The sequence below is a fragment of the Hyperolius riggenbachi genome, chromosome 2 (genome assembly GCF_040937935.1).
Source record: "Hyperolius riggenbachi isolate aHypRig1 chromosome 2, aHypRig1.pri, whole genome shotgun sequence".
Classification (NCBI taxonomy): Eukaryota; Metazoa; Chordata; class Amphibia; order Anura; family Hyperoliidae; genus Hyperolius; species Hyperolius riggenbachi.
This window is the reverse complement of record NC_090647.1, coordinates 457,468,154-457,474,866: the sequence shown is the minus strand read 5'-3', so window position 1 is coordinate 457,474,866 and position 6,713 is coordinate 457,468,154. Positions and strand designations below refer to the sequence as shown.

Here is a 6,713-nt window from a genome sequence, read left to right as displayed (position 1 = left end):
TACTGGAGAGATAAGCCAGAAGAGAAACAGTAAGCAATAAGAAAGAAAGACAAGGATATTAAAATGTACCTGTAACAGAGAGAGATAACAGAAAACAGCAGAGACATTACAGTGACACAGAGACAACAGGACAGAAATGCATACAAGAGTGACACAGAGCAACAAGTGACAGGATTACAGAAAAGGAGTGAAGACTGCAGTGCAGTGTCTGAAGAGATTGTGTGACAACAGCTGGCAGACAAAATACAGAGAATACAGCGGTGCTTCTTATACATTAAGTGATCATTCACAATTATCAATTCAACATATTTGTCTCATCCTGGATGTTGCTAGGTAACCACCAGACATTTCTCTACTTTCCCTTCTGTCCTATGCAAGAATTCAGATCCACTTTAAAAAGACAGCAGTGAAGAAGTGACAAATAGCAGAGTGCTGTGTATGGAAAATTCTGGCAAGTAAATGCTAATAAACTGAATTACTTATATGGTTCCTGAACTAGCCCTGATCCTAACAGGCTGAAGATAAGAAGTTTATGAATGTTTTGTCACTAAACTTTTTTTTTATCCATATCATTTAATACAAATATTTCTTAAAAAGAACTTGATTGGTGTCTGGAGGATTTCTTTACAGTTAAAGCATTATAGAGGTGTTACAGATATAGTGCCGGCTGGCTTATCTAACAATTCGTCGACCCTCGGCATTGGTAAGCATCTGAAGCAGTTATCGAATTTAGTTTTCGATAATCTGCACAGAACCGAGTGGTCTGGTCCCGTTTGGGTACTAGCACTACAGGTGATGCCCATGCGCTGTGCGACCGTTGGATCACCCCTAGTGACAGCATTTCCTCAATCTCCTTGCTGATGTTGGCCTGAACCTCAGGGGAGACTCTATATGCTGACTGTCTAACCGGCTTGTTATTTCCGGTGTCAACATGGTGTACAGCCAGGCTGGTCAGACCAGGGCGGGCTGTAAAGTTACCACGGTAAAGGGTCAGCACATCAGATAGCCCGGCCTGCTGCTCTGCTGTCAACTCAGGATTGATCTGCACCTCGGTAACAGAGTTGGTTTCCTGGGTGGAGGCCAGGATGTCAACCAGGGCCTCTGCTTCACCATCCGGTAATAAACTGCAGACAGGGAGAGCGCAAGCAGTTCTATCATGATTTTCCTTTACCATATTGACATGGTACGTTTTCAGCTGCTTACCTCGGTCATCCAGCGCGACCACATAGGTCACATCACTAATCTTCCTATGTATGGTATAGTGCCCATCCCAAGCGGCCTGCAGCTTATTCTGTCGCATCAGGTTTAGGACTCACACCTTGTGACCTACCTCATAAACTCTCTCCCTAGCCTCGTGGTCATACCACTGCTTTTGGGTGGCCTGGGCTTGAGTAAGATTCTCTCGCACCAACCCCACCAGGGTGTCCATCTTTCCCCAGAACGTTAAAACATATTCTACTATGGAGACCCCAGGACCCATATCCTGCCACTCCCAGGCCTCTCGAATGAGATTGAGGGGTCCGCGTACCCTTCTCCCATATAAGAGCTCAAAGGGTGAGAACCCGGTGGATGCCTGGGGCACCACACGATAAGCAAACAGTAAGTGGGGCAGGTAGAGCTCCCAGTCTCTCCCTTGCAATTCAACAAACACTTTTAGCATTTGTTTCAGAGTACCATTGAACCGCTCACATAACCCATTTGTCTGGGGGTGGTAAGGGCTGGCCATGATGTGTTCTACCTGCATTTGCTTACAGAGGCACTCCATTAGGCGTGACATGAATTGAGGGCCGTGATCGGTGAGCATTTAGCGGGGAAAACCGACCCGTGAGAAAATGCGCACCAATGCGTCCGCAACCTTGTCTGCCCGTATGGAGCTCAGGGCTACAGCTTCAGGGTAGCGAGTGGCATAATCTACCACCGTGAGAATGAAATGTTTCCCTGTGCTGCTGGGTATTGCTAGAGGCCCAATGATGTCAACAGCAACCCTCTGGAAGGGCTCCTCGATGATGGGCAAGGGCCTCAGTGGGGCTTTGTCTGAGTCATCTGCCTTCCCGACTCGCTGACATGCGACGCAAGACCGGCAAAAATCGGCAATATCAGTCCCCGTGTGGAGCCAATAAAAGTTGTGAGCAAGACGGGCTTTGGTCTTGCGGATCCCAAGTGACCAGCTAGCGGCACTTCATGTGCTATTCTTAAAGAGACTCTGTAACAACAAAAACCTCCCCTGGGGGGTACTCACCTCGGGTGGGGGAAGCCTCCGGATCCTAATGAGGCTTCCCACGTCGTCCCACGGGGGTCTCGCTGCAGCCCTCCGAACAGCCAGCGACAGAGCCGACTGTAGCTTCAATATTTACCTTTGCTGGCTCCAGCGGGGGTGCTGCGGCTGCTTTCGGCTCGGAAATAGACGGAAATACCCGATCTCCGTCGGGTCTGCTCTACTGCGCAGGTGCCGGAAACTTGCGCCTGCGCAGTAGAGCAGACCCGACGGCGATCGGGTATTTCCGCCTACTTCGGAGCCGACAGCCGTCAGAGCGCCTGCGCAGGAGCCGGGAAGGTAAATATTGACGTCACCGCTGCACGGAGGGCTGCAGTGAGACCCCTGATGGATGGAGGACGGCGTGGGAAGCCTCATTAGGATCCGGAGGCTTCCCCCACCCGAGGTGAGTACCCCCCAGGGGACGTTTTGTCGTTACAGTTCCTCTTTAATGGCTGCTCCCTGTACCTGTGTGGAGCAATCAACTGCCGGTCTGCCTCCTCCACTTCAGACGGCTCAGAAGGAATAACCTCTCTGTACAGTCTGCCTTGCTCCCAGTACACCCTCACTTTGTCGCCCTCAGCTGGTGCCCTGTCCGCCAGACCCCTGAGTTCCTCCAGGCTGCTATCAAGTCGTACAGCCTTAGAGAACTCAATGCTGTCGGCCACAGGCACCAGGGAGGTGGCAAAATGAGAGGCCTCTGGGCCCTCAGAGCCAGGCTCTGAAGTGGAAGATTCTGACCCAGTGACATCAGCCCCTTTAGTGGACAATTCGTCTGCTGCAGCACGGTGACCACTGCGGGTAACCACTGCAGCGGACGGAGCGTTCACCTTACATATGTCATTATGCAACACATCACATATTACATCAACATTATCTGTATTCATGGTACCAACACGCCTCCCTCCAGGCCTGGGCACTGGAGACTCACTAGGGCTGGCTCCTAGTACACAGTCCGTAGCCCCTGGAGACTCACCAGCACCCCCCACTTGTACAGAGTTATCAAATAGTACCTTGCAAGAGTCCTGAACTTCTGCTGGGGAGGCGGGCTCCACGGGTTTTGGAGTAGGCTCATACCGGGCCACTAACCGTCCCAGGTCAGTACCCAACAAAACGTTTGTGGGGATAGCATCAGTTACCACCACTTCTCTCATTCCACTGCCGGAACCCCAGTCCAGGTGAACCCATGCAGTGGGTATGGCTGGGCTGACACCCCCAACTCCTTTGACAGACATAGTCTTGCCAGGAATGTACTCCTCTGGATTCACCAGGTGGGGGTGCACTAGAGTCACCTCTACTCCAGTGTCTCTCAGTCCGGTGGTAACTGTATCCCCAACCATGACAGGTTGCAGATTCTCTGTATAGCTACCTGCATTCCTGGTGGCACACCAGGCAGCTTGGGCCCCACCAGATTTTGGGGCTTCCTTCTTCTTTTCTGGGCAAGTAGCACTGATATGACCCAGTTTGTTACATGCAAAACATTTCCGAGTGTCAACGGTGGCTGTTTTAACTCCGGGAGGTTGCGGTGCTTGGCTTCACTGGGTGCTCAGAGGAGAAGGTCTCCCGGTCTTTTCTCCCTTCCAGCTGGGCGCCGTAGTCCTCCAAAAATCAGATGCTTGATTGGACGTGTAGGGATCAGCGACTTTCGCAGCCTCATCCACGGTCTTCGGCTCTCGGTCCCGTACAAACTTCCGGACCTCAACAGTACAAGTGTGGAGCAACTGGTCTTTTATTATCGGTTCCTGCAGGGCATCAAAGGTTTCAACAGCCAGTCCTTTTAACCACTGCTGGAAGGCAGTGCGCAGGTTGCAAGCATGATCCAGGTAACTGTCATTAGGACCTCGCTGCACTGTCCTGAAACGTTTGCGATACACCTCTGGCGTGAGGTGGTATGGCGTAATGATGGCTTTCTTAATTGCCTCAAAGTCTGCTTCTTCCTCCTGGGGGACACTCACAAACGCCTCCAGGGCCTTGCCTCTCAGCCCTGGTGTGAGATACCTTGCCCACTGCTCCCGGGGCACCCCATACTGATGACAAGTCCTTTCAAACCCCTGTAAGAAAAAGTCTATGTCAGAGTCCTTGTCCATAGCGGGGAACTTATCCAGGGGGATTCTGTGGACTCGCTCACCTTCGCGTTCTGCGGGTCCAGCAGACCGGTTCTGCTGCTGAAGTTTAGCCAGCTCCAGCTGGTGTTGACACTCAGCACTTTCCCTCTCGGCCTGGTGTCACTGTGCAGCTTGTTCCCTCTCAGCCTGGAGTCTGTCCCTCTCGGCCTGGAGTCTGTCCCTCTTGGCCTGGAGTCGCCGTTAAGCTCTTCCCTCCTCTGCATGATGTCAACGTTCAGCACGATCCTTCTCGGCTTGTCGATGCAGTAGAATCAGCTTTAGGCGCAGTTCTGGATCAGCCGAACCAAGCAGCTGTAGGTCAGCTTCCAGAGATGCCATCTCCGCGTTCGGTGGATCCTCCAGGACATCGTCTCCACTCGCATTCTGGGGCAGGAGCGATTCCTCCTCTGGCGTGCCGTGAGCTGCATCTGCTGGCGTTGGAGCACAGGCTTGCTCTGCCTCATCATACTCCTCGAGGGCACGAACTAACTGCTCCTTAGTCTGGCCTCTCACCGTCTCGATGCCTCTGTGCTCACACAGGTTGAGTAAGTCATTTTGATTCTGTTTCTGATAGCTGGTGGCTTTCTGAGCCATCGTATTGCCAAATAAAAAGAAAAAGGGGGGAGGGGAAGCAAAAATGCCAAGTGTGTACCTTTATGAAAAAAAAAGTATATAGATTCTGCACTGAGTAGACTTCTGTAGGCTAGTTGCTTCTAACAGCTTCCAGCCTTTAGTACACAGAATAGAGAGCTAATCTGCGTACTAATGTACTAAACGATCCCACCACTGCCAGCCAATTATGTCAGGAACCGGCCCCGCGGCAAGCCTGCAGATACGGTTCCCGACTGCGGGTTTGACCAGATCAAGTGGGGAGCAGCCTTATTCAAGCTAAAACAAGGCTGTGACCCCTCAGAACACTTCTCACTGCCACCACTAGCTCCCGCTAGACACTTCCACTCTGCTGTCGAGTAATCTGCACGCAATCCGCGTTTTCGTATTCGGGTCAGCTTTGCGCTTTAGGCTAATTACAAGAAAGCCACGCACACACGTACAGCCACGTACAATCGTACAGTAGCGAGACACAATCAGGCACTAAACTTTGTAACGCAAGTTTCACTGCAGTCTCTTCTAGGCTATGAGCGTTGGCTTAGTACAGCAGAAGTCAAACTTATTAAATAACAATTTAATATTCCAGAAAGAAGTGGAACAATACAAACAATAATATATACAAAAGATTTACAAAAACAAAGTAAAAGTTACAAAATTACAAAGATACACACAAGGATATTTGCATAAAAATAAAACGGGAATCAAAACGTTACCAACTTGAAGGTCTAAACGTTGTTTGCGGGAGAACGCAGCTTCTGGTCAGACCAGGATAGCCCTAGCGTTTGCTATCTCCAAAGAGCTACCAGTTGTGACTATCCTAGGCCACTTATATAGTCCGTTGTGTGGCCCGGGGCCACTCAAATGTCCATATCCAGGAATAATCTAATTTCCTACATAACGCGCGTCATATCCTTTCTGTGATATGCAACTTCAAAGCTTTCCTGTCTCAGCTTTTAAAGTTTGCAGAGATTTCAAAACCACTTCCAGCAGGCTGTCATATGTAAATTCCTGGCTCAGGCTGGTGTGGTCTTCAGCCAGAGGCTAGCCAGCCAATTAGCAGTTCCTGCTCCTATTCACAATCGTTCACCTTCAGATGCAAATGTAGTTGTCATTGACATACAGACAATCCAAGCTTCCCCCAAAGCCAGACTGGGTTTTAGCAGACATACACATGTGACACAGACAGAAAAATGAAACATATGCGATACAATATGGCTGCTATGTTCTGCATATTACCGTACACATCATCATCATCACATATATCCTCACACTCACCTGTGTATAATAGTGCATAAAGTGCGGTGTGCCTGCGATCTTCCAGAGAGAGAGTCCTGGGCAGCGGCGGTGGTCTGGAGGACACAATGGGAGCATTTGGAGATCCACAGGCTTCCTTCTTCCAAGGTAAGTATTTTTTTTTCCTTTTTTGTTAGGATCCATCTCAGGTTGTCTTTAAATAATCTGTGTGAGAAAGGGGGTAGGGGCAGAGAAGGATTTGTGAAAAAATGGCACCCAAGGTAAAATACTAGTTTTGGCTTTCTGCTAATCTAAGGTGGTAGAGTGGTAATGGAAGGTAGCCACTGGGCCCCTTGATACCCTTTAGGTCCCAGATACCTGCCTAGGTTGCCTTCTGGATGACCCTGCTCTGGGTAGGGGGTTGGGGGCTCCCTGCATGGCACTTAAGGTGGCCATACATGGTACAATTTTTCATTTTTTTTCGATTACATAATTTAGTTCGATTATTCCGT

General features: G+C 50.0%; 1 pseudogene; it reads right to left on the bottom strand.

Annotated features, from left to right (window-relative positions):
• Positions 1–1,804: 1,804 nt before the first annotated feature.
• LOC137545235 (uncharacterized) lies at positions 1,805–4,450 on the bottom strand (annotated as a pseudogene).
• Between the last annotated feature and the right edge of the window lie 2,263 nt (positions 4,451–6,713).